The sequence below is a fragment of the Mastomys coucha genome, unplaced genomic scaffold (genome assembly GCF_008632895.1).
Source record: "Mastomys coucha isolate ucsf_1 unplaced genomic scaffold, UCSF_Mcou_1 pScaffold21, whole genome shotgun sequence".
Taxonomy (NCBI): Eukaryota; Metazoa; Chordata; class Mammalia; order Rodentia; family Muridae; genus Mastomys; species Mastomys coucha.
This window is the reverse complement of record NW_022196904.1, coordinates 192,088,486-192,097,748: the sequence shown is the minus strand read 5'-3', so window position 1 is coordinate 192,097,748 and position 9,263 is coordinate 192,088,486.

Sequence of the window (9,263 nt, the reverse complement as noted above, 5' to 3'; positions counted from 1 at the left end):
CATGCTGTGTCATCATTTTTATTGAATTCCAGGAAGTCTTTAATTTCTTTCTTTATCATCTCCTTAGATTCTGAAAAAGCATTTGACAAAGTACAATACCCCTTCATGTTAAAAGTATCAGAGAGATCAGGAATTCAAGGCCCATACCTAAACATAATAAAAGCAATTTACAGCAAACCAACAGCCAATATCAAATTCAATGGAGAGATACTTGAAGCACTCCCACGTAAAAACCTTTAAAAAAAAAAAAAAGAGGTATTATCCATTCACTTTATGGAAATTCATTCTAGATGCCTTACTAACACTTTACAATCACTTCTCATCCCAGCATAAGACTGGCAAAATCATCAAACATTATTCTTTCTTTTTGTTGTTTTTAAGCAGAAAAATAACTTAAAGTGCCTTGTAAGTTTGACTATTTTATATATTATTTATGCATAATAGGTATTTTATCTGCATGTATTCTTTGAAAAACATGTATGCCTGGTTCCTATGGAGGCCAGAAGAGGCTGTTGGACACCTGGGAGTGAAACCCATATCCTCTGATAGAGCTGTGGGAAGGGAAATGAAGCTCAGAGGCTGGAGATTTAGGGTAGGGAGTCAGGGTAACAAGTGCTGAGAGGAGCAAGGACCCTGTAATAGGTGCTTGCAGTGTTGAGAGAGCCTGGTGGCCAGTGTCCACTTTAATATGTCAATAGAAACCTCAGCCATTTGTCCTGGGTTTCTTTGGAAACTAACAGTGGGCTGTTTCTCACTTTGTGCCAGGCTAGCCTTGGCATGATGGTTCATCACAATAGTCATCTTGCTTGGACTGAGGAATGGCTGAGAAGATTTGATAGACAAGTGGGTTGAGGAGAGTTTGGTGATAGTAAAACATATATGGGTGTTTCTGAAGGTACTTCAGAAAACATTAAATAAGGAATACAGTATCCCCTGAATGTGGGCAGCACAATCCCACAGGCTGGGGTTCCAGATGGAATAAAATAATAAAAGAAATCCTAGAGAGCTGGCATTCTCTGTTAGCAGGTCTCTCCACAACAATGGGCTAACACCTTTGAATACTAATTAAAATCAATCATCTTGGAGTTATTTTCTTGGTTATTTGTCCCAGAGACGGAACATTTAACATTCCTTGTGGCTGGATCATCATGTTCACTTGACTGCTACAGTAGTCAGCTGCTATACCAGTCAGCAGAAGAAGAAGCCTCTGCCCCCAACATGTCAGTTTAAGAGCAGCAATATCCCAGAGACTTAGTTCTTGTACCTGTCCATGGGAAAGGTCTAAGTGTAGGGCAACACAGGAACATACTCAAACTAATAACCAAGGAGAATGGGCCTTCTGTTCTGAGATAGTTTGAGTTGGAATATGCCAATGGTTCATTCTCTCTCTCTCTCTCTCTCTCTCTCTCTCTCTCTCTCTCTCTCTCTCTCTCTCTCTCTTCCCCTCCCTCTCCCTCTCCCTCTCCCTCTCCCTCTCCCTCTCCCTCTCTCTCTCCTCCCCTCTCCCTTTCTCTCTCCCTCTCATCCCCCCTCTCTGTATGTGTGTGTGTTAGGTCTGAAGTATTGGGGGAGCTTGTAGAGTTGAGAAGACAACCCTTACATCATGTGAGGCCCTTTATCTGCTGAGCCATCTGGTCACCACGAGTTCCATTGTCTTTTATTCTCAATGGTATCTTGTTGCCTTTGACAGTACATTTTTGATTGTCAGTCAGGAGGAGAGTGGAGGTAACATTAGTTTAACTTTAGCCATAATGCCCTTGTATCCAGTCAGAGGAAACATGAGAAAGGGACGTTTCAAGTCACTAGTTACTGATTCTTAGTGGCTGGTGAAATTCCCTGAGCACTTGGCTTCAGCATAATCTGCTCTTGGGCTTTTCAGCAATGATTTCTGTGACAGTCATTCTTCTACTTGGAGTTCTTAAGCCTGGGGAAAGTATGAGAAATCAGACTAGATCCTGTGGTAGTGTGAAGAATTGCCTCTAGCCTTCAAGTAAAGCCTGGAAAAGATGAAAGGTGCCAGCTCTGCCTGCCAATACAAGGAAGGATGTCAACAGCTTGAAAGCAGACATGTAAGGACTTGCTTTTGAAAGGAGACATCTTACTGAGTACACAGAGCCAAGGAAAGAAACAAATGGTGAGACAGGTACTGTGGGAAGGTTAGTCATAAATACATTTCAAAATATCAGACTGCTAGCCACACCAGGCCTTGGTCAGCTGGGTAAGCCATCTCATACCATGTTGGCATGCTGGATGAGCCCTTATGGATAGAAGACAGAGAACTCTTGTAGAGGGAGTGAGGCTGTGGTGAAGCTGGGATCAGGACTTTCGGGAGGCTCCACTGCAGTGGACGAGCCAAACTTAGACCTGGATATCTTTGAGGTCAGGTAGCTCCTGGGCCTACAAGTTGTATCCCTGTATAGATAGATCATTTCACATCTTCGAACCTTAGTATATTCTTTAAAATCAGAAACCCATTGCCTTTCCTTTCTCCTGGTTTTCTCAGCCATAGGGCTCAAAATGGTCCCCACTTTTACTCCTGTTGCCTCTCACTCTCTTGTTTACTAAATGTTGGTGATGTCCCTGGCATGGCAGAGCTACTTGGCCTTAGTGGTCATACTGCCTAGCATTGGTATAGGGCTTCAAGGTACATCCATGACACCACTGGATAGAACAGGAGGCCTGGAAATACCCACATCCTCCCTTGTGTCCACAGAGCAGGCTATGATCCATAGTGACAGAGATGCTCAGGTATGAGCATAGCCTCTTCCTCAACATACAGCAGTGACTAAGCCCTTGATTCACCAGTTATCTTTAGATTGAGGCAGACCTCCTGGCCTGGTGACTGTTCCAACCAAGTGCCTAGGATGTGGAGGTGCAAAGACTTTGTGGGCACGTGGAAGGATACCTTACAGGACTGTCCAGAGCACAATTTTAGTGAGGCCAGAGATTCCCTCAACTCCAGTGACTATCCTGTCCTGTTGATAGGACCAGCAAAATAGGTCACCATGGAAAGACTGGTCATAGATTATTGAGCAGAGGTCAGGAAGTACACACCAAAGTCATGTGTGTTAGGGGAGGATGGACACTTTTGCAGGGAGCGATCGTCAGATACACACTGGGATTCCTGGCTGCACTATTAGTTCATTAGGCAAGTCATCAAGTCTTTCTAATTGCCCATGTCTCTGTGCTTTAATAAATAAAGAAATTAGCTATGGTAGAACACACTAACATTAGGGTATAATTGGCCTCTCCCTGACATTCATGTCGTTTGCTTGACAGTACTTCTGTTCAACATAACCATGGGGATGTGACTGGTGAAGGGGACCTGCCTCCCTCAACCAGAATATAGATATGTGATCCTAGCCAATTAAGCTTCTGTCTTGGAGCTGCAGCTGTTTAGGAGCTGAAGTCTTCCATGGCAGGAGCCAGCCCTTTCCAGGAGTGGACACTGTTAGACTCCTGCTGTTGAGATCCTGGTGTTGTCTGGTACTGGCCCTCCCTAAAGCCACAGTTTTGCCTTCTCTTTTGTGACTGCCATTCCTCATCAGCTTCCATGCCTGCTCTATTTCACTCACCTTTAAAGATGAGTCAGTTTTTGTTGCTTGAAGTCCTGAGACACTTAGAAAAGCTCCTGCAGGCTTCTACCTTCCATAGAATTCCTTCCCCATAAGTGGGGTCTTTATTACACATTTTGGAGCAGCTGTGAAAAGGGTGAGCAAGGGAATATATGTATCTAAAGAGGGCTATTTGACAGTCTTTTCATCTCTTTGTAAACAAAAGAGACACTTTCTAAGATATTCTCTGTCTTGGCTATCTTTGTGTTGTAACAACAAAGTTCTTGAGTACATTATAAAGAATAGATTTAATTAGCTCAGAAGCTATAGAGGCAGAGAATTTCTTGCAGGGCTTCTTAGTGAGGGAGCCCTGAGCATCTGCTCACAGTACAGAAATGGACTTGTAAATGGTACTGGGTGGTATCATTTATAGAAAACTCTTTCCCAAGAATAAGATTCATCAATTGACAGAAGTAATCTCTCTTAATGTCCTTAATAGTTCCTCATAAGGACCCCACCTTCCTGCTCTGCTGCAGTAAAGAATGGAGTTTCTGTATGAGTTGGTGAGGGCAGAATGAAGTACCCAGGGCTTGAGTCTCTAAGAGCCCCCTGATTCTTCATCACTCACCAGCAAAGAATTCCCAGAGTCTTCTCATCAGTCCTGCCAGCTCGGATGAGTGGGTGCTGATGCACATGTCTCAAAGCCTTGGTCCACACTGTTTAATGAACTGCCAAACACCTCTACCTGCATGTTACCTCTGGCTGACCGTTTGTAAATTGATTTTGCCCTCCTTCCTGACAAGGTGAAAAACGCATTTCCCAACTCCAGGCTGCAACAGAAGTATCCTAGCTGCCACCATAGCAATTGTTCACAGGGCTGGCCTACAGCCTTGGGCATGGTCCACAGCACAGAGCTTCCCTGGCTTTCAGAAGGCTTGACATGTTTTGCAGGGTGGGAGCCAGACTAAGGGGATAGAGACTAGCCCCAATTGGGGATTCTTGCCTAAACAGCAGGTTTTAATGACACCAGCCAGGGAGGAGCCACCATGGCCATTCCAAGCTTCTCTGTGTCCTGAGCAGGACACCATTCTCTGCACAGACTACTCATGAGAGCTTGAAGACAAGCCCTGTTCTCAGCCTTTCTTACAGTGTGCCACATCACCCCACATGGTGCAAAGGTTGTTGTCTTTTGCTCCAGTCTCCAGATGAAATTCCACTGCTGGGTCTTGATCAAGGCTTCTGACCTCGGGGGTTTCTTTTACACTGAGGGGCCAGCTGGTGATAGATTTGGACCTTTTGTTCCCATTCCCCCACACATGGGCCATTCGTTTCTCCATACCCAGATGGCACAGTGGTGTCTACATCCCTTGAGTGCTTTGTGGACCTCCCACTATTCCTCTCATGAGACAAGAGTCTCATAAGGAATTAACAGTAGTATTACTTTCCTGGAATTGAGCTTGGGATTCTGAAGGGATCTGGGGAGATCAGAGCAAACTGTCTGAGCTCTGCCCCTGCAGCTGTACAATCTCATCCTGAATCTCCACTGGTACAGGGGACACATCCTGTCCAGAACTGGCAGAAAATGATCACAACTACAATAAGCAGGCAAAGAAGGCTTTGTTCTTTAGAGGAAAGTAGTTTCCTGTAAGTGTTGAAAACCAAATTATCATGTTGTCTAGTCATAGCCCATTATTCATGTTGCTTTTTAACTTTCTTTTGGGGGACTAAAATTAGAGTCTTATTTTCTCTTAATTCAATGAATGCTTACGGAGCAACCTCTGTGTATTGGACTAGGCGATTGCCATGATAATCCAAAGCATCCACATGATGCTATAGGTCTACAAAGGCCTTATCCTCTGGTACAGGGAATGACTTCCAGTTATTGAGTGTTTCTTCTGTTGGGCTGAAGAAACACCTCTTATTATCAATGAGTTTTAATTGTAAGAGTCTTTTGGTGGGAACTGATAGTGTTTTAAAAAACAAAAACAAACAGACAAATAAAAAACTCACTCCTGTCAGATCTTATGTAGCCCAAGCTGACCTCAAACTTGCTATGTAACCAAGGATGACCTTGAACTTCTGATCTTCCTGCCTTCCTCTAGACTCCTGCGATTACAGGCACACACCATCACTCTTAGTTGATATAGCACTGGGAAATTACACCCAGTGCCTCCTGTATGTGTGGCAGGTAGTGTACAAACTGAGCTATATTTGCATTTCTGGGAGCTGCTAACATTTACAGCCCAGGGCAGGTAAGAAATGTTCAGAGAAATTTGATGACCTTCCAAATTCTCAGAGTCTGAAGAGTATAGAGTTTGGTCCAACTTGGGGTCTGACCTCAAAGTTCTCAGTACATGGCACACTACATGTCTGGGGATGTCACAGCGGAAGAAGGCTGAGCTAACTTAGAATTTTGGGGCCTTTAGCTGGAACCTGATATTTCTCTCTAGGGCTGCTTAGCCAGCTCATCAGGTAGCTCTTGACAGCAACTGAAATACTGTCTCCTCCAGGAACAACTCTTCCTTTTCCTCTTGGCTGAAGTGGCTCTAATGGTTACTCAGATGTGACAAGGTAAAGAAGCAAGTAACAGCTGACCTCAGTGTGAACATACTTCTTCCAGGTCAGGAATGTGATGAGGATGGGAGGAAGACATAGAAGGGCTCCTTTGACTCTAGCTTGGATGCTTAGATCTGGAAGGTGGATTTCCCTCCCTTGTCTGCTCAAAATGAGAGTGGGAACCATTCATGTAGCCCTAGGGATTCTCTGAGTGTGAACAGCCTAAACCATGTAAAGTGTTCCACCCTACCCAAACTTCAGATGTGTGGTCAGAGAGATGAATGTCATTTAGCCAGCAGAGCCTACCTGACACCAGATCAACAAGACTACTTTTTTCCCTGAAGATCTACTAACAGACTCCAGTGATCCAGCTGCATTGCCATCCAGGTTTCCTTTACAGGCATCTAAGATCTTCTTACTGCAAGGGTCCAGAGGCATCCAGAAATTGAGATCTGGCATACCCAGCTGTCCTATCTCAGTGGCAGTTGTGTTTCCTAGAGTTGGGATCTAGGCCTTGGTCTTGCCTGGCTGAGACCCTAGCCACTCACCTTCTGTTTCTTTACTGGCAAAAGAAGAGAGCTCTTGAACTCCTGTGAGCAGAGCTGTCACTAAGAGGGTTTGTCAGTCATGTGGCTTCCTTGCCCATTGCTCATGGCTGAGGTTCTGGATCTGTGTATGTACAGTGGTCCAGATACCTGTTCTTCAGCCCCACACTCCAGGTGACTTGGGTGTGCATCTCCAAACCTCTTGGAGAAGCAGAAGCTGGATCAAGTCTCAGATTCCAGTTTCCATACTGTCTAATTGAAGAGGGTTTTTTTTTTGTTGTTGTTGTTTGATTTTTTTTTTATGATGGGGTTTCATGTAGCTCATATTGACCTTGAATTCTTGTGCCTACTGTTACCACTGAGATCAGAGGTGTGTGACACCACAGCCTGCTTGAAGACTAATTCTTAAGTCATCTTTTAATTTTTCTCATCTTAGGGCTAAAATTAGACTCTCAATTTGTGTGACCTTTTTATTCAGTTCTGACACTGTATCCTGAGCTCTCTTTATGGAGGAGGACTTGGAGCAGGGCTGATGGGGACACAGAATGGCAGGTCCACAGGATGGAGTCAGTGGTGGCTGCTGGAAGAGCCTGAGGGCCCTGGTAGGTCTAGCAGAGAGCCATGCAAAACCCTGTTGGAGTACATGCTGCCTTTCTCCTTAGCCTTGCAGCTGGGATCTCATGAGGGGTCTTCCAGGCCCCCTCCTTCCATCAGGCCTGGGCATGCATGCAGCTCATGGGAGAATGTCCCAGTGGCTGCTGGCCTAGCTGGAGTGCAGGGTTACTCAACTAGCTGTCTGTAAGAGTAGGGCTTTGTGGTAGAGCGCCCCTCCTCAAGTGCTCTTTGCAATCAAAGGCTTATATCAATGGATGTAAATAGAATGCTTGACTTCCTAAATAGATTTGAATGGTTACTCTGGCAACCAGACCCAGTCCCATTCTTTTCTGGGGGAGGAGACAGTTTAATGGGATTTTTGTTCTTGCCATGGATTTTGCAATCAGTGAATCTGACAGCATAGAGAGGAGAACTGTTGATTAAGGGATACTACTGGCCCCTCAGGCTTTGAGGAAATAAGTCAGGTGCTGAGTGGATGCTTAGTCAATGCCTGGGCAACCCTAGCCACTGAGCTCCAAACTAGGAAGGTGAGCCTTATCCTCTGGGTTTTGTATTGAAGTCTTTAGAAGACTATAAAGAGAACACAAATGGGGAAGTCTCTTGCTGGAGAGGGGGGGAAAGGGGGGAGGGGCCCTGGGGTTCTAATATAAAAGAATTTACTACAGGGAGGCAAGAGACCCTGTGGGTGCAGGAACCTGCCTGGAAAGTCTCACTTTGAACTGCTTCCCATCCCACCTGATCTGGGAGTGACCTGTTAAGGTTCTCCAAAGGGGTGGAAAGCAGGAGCTGGAGAGGTTAACAACACTCTGTCGTCACAGGCTGGACCTCAGGAGACAGAGAAGGAGGAAAATTACCTCACTGGTGGCTTAGGGTCCTCTCTGCAGAAACAATGATGGCCTATCAGCACTGTCTGTGATTCCTTACGGTGACAAGGGTAGGCTGGATGGTGCACTGTCTTCAAGAGATAGGAAGAACCATTGTTCCCTTCTTCATTATAGTGACCGTGGCAGTCTTGAGCAGTGTGTAAAACTCTCTCTACCACATGATCTCTGTCCCTTAACCCAGCAGCTCCATGAGGCCCAGAGAAGTTATGCTATAGTTCAGTGTCACACAAACAGCAGACACGAATGCAAACTGTGTGCTCTGGTTCTGATCTGCACACCAATTAGTTCAGTTGTCCATGCAGCAATTATTTATTGTCTAATTTGTGCTAGCTACCGACAACCCTTGGGGGTCCTGATACCTCTGAGCCCAGACTCAGAGCTCTAGTCTCTACTTTGCCTTATCTGCCCTCTCCGTCTCTCTCCATTCCTTCCCATTCTCTCTATGCATACAACTTTGAGCAAGCATCCACTTTGTTTTTTGAAGTCTTTCATTGGTCTGACACTTACAGATTAGGCTGGCTGACCAGTGAGACACAGGGGTCTGCATGTCTTTACCTCTCTAAACTTTAACTCTCTAAACCTTACCTGACCTGCAGTCATTCAATTCTAACTGTGGAATGGGAGCAACTGAAAAACCCAGAAGTACTGGGAGCATTTCACATGTACACATACATACATACATACATACATACATATGTATGTACAGAAGGTTGCACTTTGTGTGCAGATGAGAATGTTCTAGAGCTACAGTGTCCAGAGTGGCCGTTGGGCCCTGTGTGTAAAGCTAGTGAGACAGGGGAGCTGGAGTTTGTCTACTTAATGCAGTGAATGCCCAACAGTCATGTGGTTGCTGCCCCTGCTAGACCCAACCACATCTGGTCTCATGAAGGTGCAGCCTCAGGGGGCTGCATTCTGATCAAACTCACCAATCAGTTGGCCAAATGGTCCATGCGTCCTCATAACTAAATTTCATGTTTGATTTGCTGAACATGGTGGTTAGTAGCTTATGAAAAGAAAGAGCCAATTACCCACATTCCACTTAAGAAGTTTAGAGTTTATGCTAATTTTGTTAAACATTTGCATAAATTTACATATGTGGTATCTTCTCT